Source organism: Physcomitrium patens, chromosome 26 (genome assembly GCF_059467195.1).
Source record: "Physcomitrium patens ecotype Gransden chromosome 26, ASM5946719v1, whole genome shotgun sequence".
Taxonomy (NCBI): Eukaryota; Viridiplantae; Streptophyta; class Bryopsida; order Funariales; family Funariaceae; genus Physcomitrium; species Physcomitrium patens.
The window spans coordinates 2,891,348-2,905,577 of NC_143435.1; the positions used below are offsets into that span (position 1 = coordinate 2,891,348).

Genomic DNA, 14,230 nt, shown 5'->3' on the forward strand with positions numbered 1-14,230 from the left:
AGAAGAATGGTTGATTTTGGATTTGTACAAGGGCGGCTTTTAACAAGGTCTATGGATTTATTCAAGGGCGTGATATGATTTAAGACATTTCAATGTTAAACTTCAACCAACTTCTTCCTCATCTCTCTTATAATCCTATATTATAATGGTTTGTTGTATCATATAAATTCATATTATTTGAAATAAAACCATAATATAAAAATAGGTCTAACAAAAGCATACACCTTAATATGAATCAAAGAAAGAGATGAATGAAAAGTAATATTTTGAACTAAAAATAGATATTTTAAATATAATGTCATGCCTTTTGGATTCACCAATGCATTTTTGAAGCAAAAGTTTAAGCTTATTGTAAGATAAGATAATTTTTTTGTAGATATGTTATCAAGAATAAGGTATTACAATAAATAAAGGTATGATTTAGATATTGATTTAAAAGATATTGATTTAGAGGATGATATCAAAATAATTTTTTTTCCAATGCATTATTAAAAAAAGAAGGTATTTGTTTGAATAAACAATTGAAAATATTTTTATGAAATTCATATGAAAGTGAATAGAAAGATATTAGGAAGTATCTCTAAATACTTGAAGGTTGGACAGTGAAAAAAGTAGCTTATAAAAGCATTTTGAATACAATGGTGAAGTTAGATTTATCAAAAATTGCTTTCTTGACCACTTATAAGAGCCATCAGCCTTAGTAATGAGATTTGCTTTTGGATGAATGAAGGCCATAGATCTAGATTAGAAATCTTAAAAATCAAGGGTAGAGATGTAGCCACCCTTCTACAAGCCTCCACTCATTTGTATAAGAGAGGCTTGGGTTTCCAAGCCTCTCTCTCTCCTCTTTTGGATGAAGGGCGAAGCCACACCAAAATTTGGTCAAAACCCTAATCTTAATTTTGTTTAGACTTAAAATCTCATTGTGAACCTTATGATTGTGTATGTATGGATTTTTGATTGCAAATAAGGGTCATTAAGTTTTAAAAGATGCTTCATTGAGATAGATAGCTCCCTCGTCCTCCTCAAATATCCCAAGGGTTTCAAGGGCCTCGGATTATCCTCAATCAGTCACTCAGTTTCTTTTTTTTTGATGTGAAATTCCAAAAAGTTGTAGCTTTTGTTGTTAGCTTTCCAACAAGATAAGACTTGCTTGATTTGGAGTAAGAAGGAATTTTTGTTGAATTTTTGAGTGTGAGGGAGTCGACTGCCTTTGCAGTTTGGATTAATCGAGTTCGGAAAGGTATTTCTCAGTGCTTGATAATTGGCTTCATTTGAAATTTTGGGAGCATCAAGCTTTATAAGTTAAGCTCTGAAAAGCACAAGTTTTGTTAGATTTGAAGACAATATGAAGTTTTAGTGAATTTCTAAGTGAAGAGGGTTGGTCACTATGGCAGTTTAGATCACTCAACTTAAAGGGAGGAATCCTCACGATTGAATCATTAGATTGCAACGAGATTTGTTGGATCAAGAACGTCTTTAAGTTGGCCTTGCAACAAGCTAAGAATCATTCAAATCGAAGCTGATTACAAATTTTGGCAAATTTTGGAATAGAAGGGAGACGCTACCTTCAATCCTTGCGTATTGTCAAGATACCTCTACTTTCATCTCTCTTATTTTATTTTTACTATTACCTTCACAGTGAATTGTAATCTCCACATTTCACTTTTTGGCTAATAAGTTTTAACTTTTAACCTTTAATATTTTCACTTTAACTTTTAATTTTAACTTTTAACTTTATATTTTAAACTTAATTTTTAATTTTTACTTTTTAATTTAACCCTTTTAAATTTAACTTTTAACTTAACCTTTTTACTTTTACTTTTTACTTTTAACTTTAATTTTTCAACTTAACTTTTTAATTTTAACTTTAACTTTTTAATTAACTTTTAACTTTAACTTTTAATTCAAACTTAAGTTTTTATTTTTATTGTCAATCAATAATAACAACTTAATTAATTATTTTTTTACTCTGTTTGTATAGTAAATTTTATTTAATATTTTAATTTAATGTCAGTAAGCATTGTTTGAAAGGCGTTAATTTGAATTGAACTATAAACATCTACATTTAAATTCACTCAACAATTTCACAATTGGAAGTCCCTCCATTCCATCCCTTGATTTAAGGTGGATATTGAGAAAAGGTTGGTGAGGAGAGGAGGTTTTAGCATCTAGTGGGATTTTGCTTGAATAAAAGTGTGTGTGTGGAGGATTATTGGAGTTTTAGATAGTAAGATTCAAGACTAGTTTAGGATTTTTTTTATACCTTTTACTACATTTTCACCTTTTTGTATCAAAATTTTGAAAAAAGTTAAATCTCATCGTAAGCTTTTCAATAAACCTTAGCATAATAAGAGGGATCTGTCATAATTAGTGGGTAGAGGATTGTTGGAGTTTTTGGTAGCAATGTTGTGTGATAACATGACCATATAGTAAATAGTAAAAGTATAGATGGTATCATTAAAGAGCCTAGTAGAATGACCTAGTAGAAAAATAAGAAAAAATGATAGAAAGGTAGTAAAAGATTTTGTCTTAATGTTGTCTTTTTTGTAGAAGGGACCTCTATTTACTTTGTAGAGGCATAAATGAGCCAAATCAAAGTAAATGAAATAAAAATATTATAGCAATGTATAAAAAAGAGTTAAGAATAGATTTTAGCAAAATTAACCTCAAGAAGCCAAGAATTGATATTCAAAGAGGATTGGTTGTCAACCTAGGTCGAAATCAAACCTCAAGGCACAAAACCATGCACCTACAAAGACTTTAGAGTTCTTTGGTTGATCAAAGAACAAAATTTAAGAGAAGACTTGAGAAGAGATTTTTGAACATTACATTGATGTCAATTGATTCAATGCTGAGTTTTTGAGGGATTTTCAAAATATGTAAGGTTCTTTATTGGTTTAGATTTTTGAAAAATAAAAATATGCTTATAAATTTGAAGGTTTCTTAAGTTCTATGCTGTGTATATTTAGACTAGGATTTAAGGCCAAAATTTGGCATGGCTTTGCCCTTCATCAAAAGAGTAGAAAGAAAGGGCATGGAGGACCAAGCCATTCTTATACAATTCAGTGGTGGATTGTGGAAGGGCGGCCACATAATTCATTGATCACTAAGATTCCTAATATAGAGCTAAAATCAAATTACAAACTTTAAAATTTCAGAGTCAACAAACAAATTTCAAAAAAACTGAGAGCCAAACTAAGCAAAAATTTAGCCACTTACTAAAGCCGCAATTCTCAAAACTTGCATCTACAAATTAGCTTGAATCTTTTAGCTCTATATTAGGAATCTTAGTGATCAATGAATTATGTGGCCGCCCTTCCACAATCCACCACTGAATTGTATAAGAATGGCTTGGTCCTCCATGCCCTTTCTTTCTACTCTTTTGATGAAGGGCAAAGCCATGCCAAATTTTGGCCTTAAATCCTAGTCTAAATATACACAGCATAGAACTTAAGAAACCTTCAAATTTATAAGCATATTTTTATTTTTCAAAAATCTAAACCAATAAAGAACCTTACATATTTTGAAAATCCCTCAAAAACTCAGCATTGAATCAATTGACATCAATGTAATGTTCAAAAATCTCTTCTCAAGTCTTCTCTTAAATTTTGTTCTTTGATCAACCAAAGAACTCTAAAGTCTTTGTAGGTGCATGGTTTTGTGCCTTGAGGTTTGATTTCGACCTAGGTTGACAACCAATCCTCTTTGAATATCAATTCTTGGCTTCTTGAGGTTAATTTTGCTAAAATCTATTCTTAACTCTTTTTTATACATTGCTATAATATTTTTATTTCATTTACTTTGATTTGGCTCATTTATGCCTCTACAAAGTAAATAGAGGTCCCTTCTACAAAAAAGACAACATTAAGACAAAATCTTTTACTACCTTTCTATCATTTTTTCTTATTTTTCTACTAGGTCATTCTACTAGGCTCTTTAATGATACCATCTATACTTTTACTATTTACTATATGGTCATGTTATCACACAACATTGCTACCAAAAACTCCAACAATCCTCTACCCACTAATTATGACAGATCCCTCTTATTATGCTAAGGTTTATTGAAAAGCTTACGATGAGATTTAACTTTTTTCAAAATTTTGATACAAAAAGGTGAAAATGTAGTAAAAGGTATAAAAAAAATCCTAAACTAGTCTTGAATCTTACTATCTAAAACTCCAATAATCCTCCACACACACACTTTTATTCAAGCAAAATCCCACTAGATGCTAAAACCTCCTCTCCTCACCAACCTTTTCTCAATATCCACCTTAAATCAAGGGATGGAATGGAGGGACTTCCAATTGTGAAATTGTTGAGTGAATTTAAATGTAGATGTTTATAGTTCAATTCAAATTAACGCCTTTCAAACAATGCTTACTGACATTAAATTAAAATATTAAATAAAATTTACTATACAAACAGAGTAAAAAAATAATTAATTAAGTTGTTATTATTGATTGACAATAAAAATAAAAACTTAAGTTTGAATTAAAAGTTAAAGTTAAAAGTTAATTAAAAAGTTAAAGTTAAAATTAAAAAGTTAAGTTGAAAAATTAAAGTTAAAAGTAAAAAGTAAAAGTAAAAAGGTTAAGTTAAAAGTTAAATTTAAAAGGGTTAAATTAAAAAGTAAAAATTAAAAATTAAGTTTAAAATATAAAGTTAAAAGTTAAAATTAAAAGTTAAAGTGAAAATATTAAAGGTTAAAAGTTAAAACTTATTAGCCAAAAAGTGAAATGTGGAGATTACAATTCACTGTGAAGGTAATAGTAAAAATAAAATAAGAGAGATGAAAGTAGAGGTATCTTGACAATACGCAAGGATTGAAGGTAGCGTCTCCCTTCTATTCCAAAATTTGCCAAAATTTGTAATCAGCTTCGATTTGAATGATTCTTAGCTTGTTGCAAGGCCAACTTAAAGACGTTCTTGATCCAACAAATCTCGTTGCAATCTAATGATTCAATCGTGAGGATTCCTCCCTTTAAGTTGAGTGATCTAAACTGCCATAGTGACCAACCCTCTTCACTTAGAAATTCACTAAAACTTCATATTGTCTTCAAATCTAACAAAACTTGTGCTTTTCAGAGCTTAACTTATAAAGCTTGATGCTCCCAAAATTTCAAATGAAGCCAATTATCAAGCACTGAGAAATACCTTTCCGAACTCGATTAATCCAAACTGCAAAGGCAGTCGACTCCCTCACACTCAAAAATTCAACAAAAATTCCTTCTTACTCCAAATCAAGCAAGTCTTATCTTGTTGGAAAGCTAACAACAAAAGCTACAACTTTTTGGAATTTCACATCAAAAAAAAAGAAACTGAGTGACTGATTGAGGATAATCCGAGGCCCTTGAAACCCTTGGGATATTTGAGGAGGACGAGGGAGCTATCTATCTCAATGAAGCATCTTTTAAAACTTAATGACCCTTATTTGCAATCAAAAATCCATACATACACAATCATAAGGTTCACAATGAGATTTTAAGTCTAAACAAAATTAAGATTAGGGTTTTGACCAAATTTTGGTGTGGCTTCGCCCTTCATCCAAAAGAGGAGAGAGAGAGGCTTGGAAACCCAAGCCTCTCTTATACAAATGAGTGGAGGCTTGTAGAAGGGTGGCTACATCTCTACCCTTGATTTTTAAGATTTCTAATCTAGATCTATGGCCTTCATTCATCCAAAAGCAAATCTCATTACTAAGGCTGATGGCTCTTATAAGTGGTCAAGAAAGCAATTTTTGATAAATCTAACTTCACCATTGTATTCAAAATGCTTTTATAAGCTACTTTTTTCACTGTCCAACCTTCAAGTATTTAGAGATACTTCCTAATATCTTTCTATTCACTTTCATATGAATTTCATAAAAATATTTTCAATTGTTTATTCAAACAAATACCTTCTTTTTTTAATAATGCATTGGAAAAAAAATTATTTTGATATCATCCTCTAAATCAATATCTTTTAAATCAATATCTAAATCATACCTTTATTTATTGTAATACCTTATTCTTGATAACATATCTACAAAAAAATTATCTTATCTTACAATAAGCTTAAACTTTTGCTTCAAAAATGCATTGGTGAATCCAAAAGGCATGACATTATATTTAAAATATCTATTTTTAGTTCAAAATATTACTTTTCATTCATCTCTTTCTTTGATTCATATTAAGGTGTATGCTTTTGTTAGACCTATTTTTATATTATGGTTTTATTTCAAATAATATGAATTTATATGATACAACAAACCATTATAATATAGGATTATAAGAGAGATGAGGAAGAAGTTGGTTGAAGTTTAACATTGAAATGTCTTAAATCATATCACGCCCTTGAATAAATCCATAGACCTTGTTAAAAGCCGCCCTTGTACAAATCCAAAATCAACCATTCTTCTTATAGAAAGATTCCAAGTTCATTCCAAGCCCACCAATGATTGGCAAACTTTACAAAGATGAAGTTGGTGGTTTAGTATGATGGAGGTAGTAGTTTGATGTGTTATTATGAATGGTTTTGGCTAAGTCTATGTGTTGGTTCAAGGGCTCAAAGTGTATAGCCATTTGAAATTTTATATCAATTAAACTACTATGGCTTTTGTAATTTTTTTCTTTTGGAATACAAGAAAATCTTATTTCTCTACCAATATATATATATATATATATATATATATATATAAAAGCCCCTCTAAGATTCTTGAAAAACCTTAAGTTGTTGGTTTAAAGTATTCCAACTTTATAAGTTCAAAAGAGTCATTACAAGACTCTTTTGGGAAATGAAATTTAATGGTTTTTATCATGTTGATAGAGATAAGTCCAAAAGCAAGTAAAAAGTCTATATAAAGAAGTAACTTTGGAAGGGTGATCCAAAATGTCTAAAAAATAGCAACAACAATACAAAAAATGCATGTGCTAATGTTATATCTTAGGTAAAGAAGTACAATGTGAAATTAGACCATATGATTTCATTGTTGGTTCAAACACTTGAATATATATGTAATGACAATGCAACACATGAATATATCTAACAAAATAGAAAGAAGATTCTTAACTTAGATGATGATATCTTTGTCCAACTTCAATGACATGATACGTACATTAGTAGATTGAGAGCCTTTGTTGACATGGACATTATTGTCTTAAATTTAAGAAGAAAATACATTTCCATGATCACTCAAGTTGTGCATTGGATTCCAAATGCACATTCTTCATTCTTTTTGGTAAAAAGAAATTGCAATAGCAAAACTAAATTCAACCTAAGTGGAGACAATATTGATTACATACTAGCCAAGAGTAATTTGGTTGCACAAAGAAAATCCAGATGTGTTACAATTCCAACAGTATTACACGTAACGAGCCAATGGAAAAAAATCAACTGAAGAGGGTGTGTGTTTGCATATGCATTAGAAGTTATTTATATGTTTGTTTTATGTGTGGGTGCAAGAGAGATACCAATTGAAACCAGCAATCCATCATAATGTGTGAAGGGACAGGCAGCAAAATTAACAACACCAAAGAAATACACGTAAACACACGAAGCCCATGTCGATCAGTAGTAGAGTAAAATGCTCTATGAATGACTATACTATCCCGAGGTGTCAAAATCGGAGTGGCGCAGCGGAAGCGTGGTGGGGCCCATAACCCATAGGTCGGAGGACCGAAACCTGGCTCTGATAGCACAGAGAACGTTGCTTCCGGGACCCCTTTTCATGGACGCCTCTCACAAGTTTTCCAGACGGACTTTAGACAGCAACTGTCGGTGCTTCCAATTGCTGCCTCCGTTTTTTCTTTATTTTTCTGTATACCTGCCGATTGAAGAAGTCTACACTGCTTGCTTGATCCGTCCTGCCCACTCAAGAAAGAAAAATCCAGTTTTCGACGGGCATTCATATTCTGATCCCCGTATAGATTTATTCATCCTTCATGTTTACTTCAGTGCCTCACGTAAATCATGCATCCAATACCAAATGGAACACAAGTGATTGTATAGCATTACAATATAAAACACCCAAACACCCCATCCTGCACGACAGATAAACCAATGTGACATTTTTCAGTGACTCAAATGCAACGAGAAAAACAATTTCGTGGCGGCTTCACGTTTCTTGGGGTGTGAGGCGGGTGCGGCAGCTGTAGAGTTTGCTGGGAGAGAAGACGCGGGTGTGGTGCAGGGTGCTGGGGCTGTGATGTCGCCGCAGTCCCGAAGGAGATGAGATTCCGCTCGGTGGTGCGGCGGGGTTACGGACCCAGGGGCGTGGGGAAGAGAGGGTAGAGCGGCGTGGGATAGTGGGCGAGGGGGCAGTGTCCGCGGGGACCCGTGGGGATAGGGAGCGGGGTTGGTGGAGGAGGGAAGATAGCGCCATATGTTTTGGAGTATGCAGTGGTGAAAGGTATGTAGAGAGAGGGAGGAAGACACGCAGATGTCTGGGCGGGGTAGCGTCCGCTTGTAACCTGACCGCGGGGGAAGGAGGGTGAGGATGTGGGGGCGCCGGGCACGGGCCTGCGGAGGGGTGTGGAGGGCCTGCCCACTCCAAGCATGGAGTCGCCAGTGGAACCTCGTCGGAGGGTGGGGTTTCGCGGGCGATGGTGAGGGGGGCACCGCGTCAGGCGGGCAACCGAGCAGCGTTCACTCCCCGCTCCGTGCAGTGGAGGGACAACGGGCCTGAATGTTCTGCGCAGATCACCCTGCCCGGCATGCATCCACATACCACCTTCCCTTTTGTCCTCCCGTCTTCATCCCATCTCTGTTCCCTTTCTACTTTTATTGTAGGTCACTCGTTTTCACAATCTCATGAATGGAAAGTTTCTATCCTATAACAACATGAGTCATGTCATTCAACTCTTCTATACTTGATACAACTACTTCTTAAGCTCATAGTTTGAAAGAAACTCAACATCCATAAAGCTCCATTTCCATCCACACCAATTCAAAACATCTTTAATATCTTTTGCCAATTTGTTGTTTCATAACAAGGAGATGTTATTTCTATTTTATTTCATATTGTTTCATCATTTTTTTCCTTCTTTTGTAATTTCCTTTTAAGAACAAATTATCCAATCCTACACATCTCATTTTATTATAATCATTATATTGATCTAATTATTACTTTATCTTCTTATATGCTTAGTACATATTACTTGCTTATTACAATAGATGACTTTATATAAAAATATTGTGGTGATATTACATCCTATGATTTTGTCTCTTTTAAATTTTTTCTAAAACATACAAACAACATAAATTTAGAATTGTATTAAAAATTTGGTCTATTGTATGATGATTGTATGTTCATTTTAAGGCCTTCATAACTAAAAGGACGTCCTAATAATAAGATAAGATACATTGTCAACCTATATTTTAAAAAATCCTTTCTCCACTTATTATTCATATGAGTTTTTAAAATTATTAGTTCTTATTTAGTAGTAAATTTCAAGTTTTCCTTCTACAACCAAGTACACAATTTATTCCCAAATAAGACAACAAACAACACAATATAAGTAGTTAATCCAATGTAATAGTTTAAAGTGAAAGGTATTGAATTTTTTTAATTTTTATTTAAATCTCATGGAAAAAGAAGGCAAGGAGGTTGAAGTTAAAACTTCTATAGGAGCTTTGGGTGGATCTTCAAGTGGAGCTTCTAGTAGTTTTTCTATTGGAATACAAGATATCTATATGGCTATAGTAGCTTTGGTAGTATTTCATAAGTATATATATTATCTAGGCAACTACATTAATAGAATGATTGCATGTAAGCTTTGGCATTGAAAGCATTGCAATTGGGAGTTGATATGTTTGACTAGTTTAATAGAAAAGCTATTTTAAAGTATTTGAGATATTATGTGTAGAAAGTATAATTAAATTATATTTTAAAGAAGATGATTAATGAGTTATTTAAACTTACCACACTACCAAAAATAAGAGAATATGTGAAGGTCAATTTTAAAACATTGCAAGATTTCATTGAAAATATTTTTTCATACATTTAAAGATGATTGTTTTTTTAAAGACATTAATTTAGTTAATAAGAAATTATTTTTAAAATGGATTAAGTCTAACAAGAATCTACAAGCTACAAAGCTATTTAGAAAGTTTTAAAGTCAATATTCTTGATTGTTAAAGGTGGAAAAGTTAACATTAGAGCCAAATAAGGTTAAGTTATTTTTTTGAGCTCTTGCTAGAAAATTATAAGATAAATTAGATGTTTCTTTTGAAGACAAAAAATAAAGAAAAAAAATGATTGACAACAAAGTAAAAAGATGTTGAAGATGTTGTAGAATTGATTTCATATCAAGAAATAAAAAAGATAGGTTTAGTACTCAAAAAATAATATAAATATTTAGAACCTAAGTACCTACTATTTAATTAACAATGTCTATTGTTCAACCACTAATAGCTTTATTAAAAGAAGAAGATATAGAAGTTGAGGAGATTCTATATAGAATGTGGGATCTTCAAATCAAACTTACTAAGCTTGAAAAGAAGACTTCTATAAATAATTTAAATACTATTTTTAAATAAATACATATACAAATATATATTTGATGCAATGATATTTTTTACTTTTAAAAAGATTGTGATAAATTTAATGATTTATTATGGCAATGAATTTTTTTTTCAAAGAATACAAAAATAATATTAAAAGATATAAAAAATCTTCTTCAAACCAACTTTGATAAAAAATATAAAAAAATATTGGTCTCAGATTATTTAATAATACATGGACTTTTAGCATTAGAGGCCATAAATTATAGTATCAAGGTGGATAATGACTTTAATAAAAATATAGGAATAAGGAATTTTGATCTTATGCAAAATCTACAATGAAAAAAAAAAAAAAAAAAAAAAAAAAAAAAAAAAAAAGTGACAAGCAGCATTGTTAAAAATTGCTATTACAATAATCTGTACTATAGATTGAAAAGATTATATAAAGTTTTATTTAATCTATGCATATATTTCTAAGAGTAAACAAGAAGCTTTGATGGAAGAAGAAATGAAATAAGATTTTGATAATATAAGAAAAGAAAATTCTTCTAAGAGACAAATTTGAGGAGACAAGGCTTATAAGATGGTTTCAAAAGAATTATCTACAAAAGATGATTTAATAAAATTGAAGGAGAAAGAAGAAGAAACAAATAAAAAAATAAATCAACAGCTTATGATCTACTATGTAATCTTGAAGCAACAACAAATTTAGAGAAGCTTATTGATAAATATGTATTTTATGCTAAAGTTGAAATCACATAAAAAGAGATTTTTGAAATTGTACTTGAGGTTCTTGTGATTTGTATACATGGTGATTGGACTTAAGGTGCCTCTAGATAATGATACCATTCTTAAAATGAATGTGCAATTATAAGAAGCTCTTTATAATAAATCTCATAATTAATCTTGGCTCTTGAAAATTTCTTAGAATAAAAATCTACTAAGTAGAGCTTGTTATTTGCACCCATTTATAACAAAACAACACTTATAGCAAAGTTTGATGCATTTTTTTTTATTTTTATTTTTATTTTTATTTTTATATTTTTATAAAGAATGCTTTGAAAAAATCAACATGATACAAAGTTAGTATAAAAATAAATGCTACTGTCATGGCTATAATCATGTAAGCTAATAATTACATATAGAAATAGGTAGAAGTAAGTAAAAGTAGATAAAAGTAAGTTAATTCTATAATATTTAATATGAAAGCTTCTTAGAAGCTTCCTAGACGCTGCTTTGACTTCATAGGTGTCTTTAATTGACTTTTAAGATTAGAAACGTGGTCAACAAGTTGGCCATGTGCCACACATGTTGTTAGCTTGAAGATCAAGCTAACTATGTGGCCCACACGTAGAAAAACTTGCCTTGTAAGTCAAGGCATGTGTCCTACAAAGTCAACACATATTGGAGGTCCTATAGAACGTCGCCACGTAGCCCCTAGTTAGATAGTATATATACAGACAAGAGTGAAGGCTTCTTCACTCTTGTCAACTCCTTTCTTGCTTTTAGTCTAGTTTCAAGGGTCTCTAGTTTTCTTGTCTTTTGGCAATAGCCATTCCAGTTTCTCTTTCAATATATATACTTGTTTATATATATTTTGTTACCTCTCTTTGAGTGAAGGCTCACTTGTCTGAATTATTTTTTCATCGAGTTCTTGTCCTTGACAGATTGACAAGAATACACCTACAATATCAGAGCTTTGTCTAATCTTGATTAAGAGTGGATTACTCCTTTTTCTTGATAAGATATAAGCGTATTAGAAGTTGCGGATTACCCTCTTCTAAACTGATATTGTCTTTAGTATTTTCTTTGTCTGCAAGTCCTCTCTTCTATTTGTCTTGAGCGATATTAGACATCTTCTCTCTTCTAAGTGTTATCATGGCAGAACTTCTTGAAATAAAGAGTGCAATGGCACAAATGCAAGAGCAATTACGGGAGTTAATGCTTGCGATGCATCAACTCAATTTACTACCACAAGGAGCAATAAGATTGGCAGGAAGTGAAGATATAGAAATGGTTGGAGCTGCTTCAACATCTGCACTAAACCATGTCCTTTCTCCTATGGTGGAATGCCCTTCAAATGTTAGAGAACCAAGAATTGTCCTACCCGAGAAGTTTGATGGCACCAGATCCAAGTTTAGAGGATTTATCAATCAAGTGCAACTTGTGATTGAACTTCAACTCCAAAGCTATCCAACTCCAGGATCACAAGTTAGATTCATTGGTACTCTTCTTTCAGGTTCGGCACTATCGTGGTTTTCATCTTTTCTTGAACGACGAGATCCAATATTGGATAATCTAGAGGCTTTTTTGGCTGAGTTTCGATCCATGTATGGAGAACATGATGCAATTCGTGTTGCAACCAATAAAATCCGTATTTTACGACAAGGCAATCGATCAGTAACGTTATATGCTTCACAATTTTGACAACTTGCAACTGATATCAAGTGGGATGATGCTGCACTTATTAGCCAATTTCTCTACGGATTACAATATGAGGTAATAAAATTAATGCTCAACTTACCTGATCCTCAAACATTGAGTCAAGCAATTGACTTTACTGTGAAGTACGACAATCGCCTTTTTAAATTTTGATCTGAGAACCGTACAAGTGGACCTCAATGTTACTATAATTCAATGGCAACACCAACATCTCTTCAACACATACATTCGAAAGTAGAGGATATGCAAATTGATGCAGTACGTTTCAAACCTCTTACTGAGTAAGAAAAGACTCGTCGTCGTCAAGAAGGATTATGTTTATATTGTGGAGAATCAAAGCACACTGCTCAGCATTGTCCAAAGAAACAACGCAATCACAAAATAAGGAGTATGGCTGTGAAAGAAGATAATATGTTAGAAAACGAGTTTGTTCAGCTACAATAGGGACCGTGCGGCTAGAACCTTGCACAACTTCTAGTAAAGGTCTTATTCTCTCCTCAGAGCCCTCTCCTTGTTTTACATTAAATGTTATTTTAGAACCTAAACATTATAAAGTCTCTGCCTTGTTAGATTCAGGAGCCTCAGCGTGTTTTTTAGATGAAGAATTTATTAAAAGACATAGCATATCTTTAGTAAAGAAAACTAAACCTGTTCATGTAGAAGTCATAGATGGTCGTCCATTGTCTTCTGGAGATATTACTCACAAAATCCTTCCTATAGAAGTAATAATCAATGGTCATAATAGTTTTGTAGTATTTAATATCATTAGATCTCCCTCTAATCTAGTCATTTTAGGTTTATCGTGGTTAAAAAAATACAACCCTCAAATAGACTTGATTTCCTGAACTCTCACTTTCTCTAAAAGTATAACTAATAGTGTAGTTAAGCAAGTAGAGAGTCATAAGTCCAGTTCAATTAAACCCATATTTATAGGTGCAAAAGCTTTCTTGCATGCTGCTATGAAAGAATCACCATACATTATTTATGCTACACCCATTTCTACTGGTGAAAAGACTTCAAGTGGCATTCCAAGCCAATATCAAGAATTTCAAGATGTATTCAAAAAAAAAAATGCGGATACACTTCCGGAACATCGTCTCTATGATTGCTCAATTGACCTTCAAGAAGGAGCACAACCGCCATTCGGACCAATCTATAGTTTATCACAAAATGAGTTGGCTGAACTCAAGGAGTATATTGAAGAAAATCTAGCCAAGAATTTCATACGCCATTCTAAATCTCCGGCAGGAGCTCCAATTCTATTTGTGAAGAAAAAAGATGGATCATTGTGGATGTGTGTTGA

At 32.2% G+C, this 14,230-nt stretch overlaps 1 non-coding gene across 1 annotated transcript; it reads left to right on the forward strand.

Moving 5' to 3' along the window:
* Positions 1-8,425: 8,425 nt before the first annotated feature.
* LOC149986182 (signal recognition particle RNA) lies at positions 8,426-8,723 on the forward strand. Its single transcript, XR_016501366.1, has one exon.
* The last annotated feature ends 5,507 nt before the right edge of the window (positions 8,724-14,230 follow it).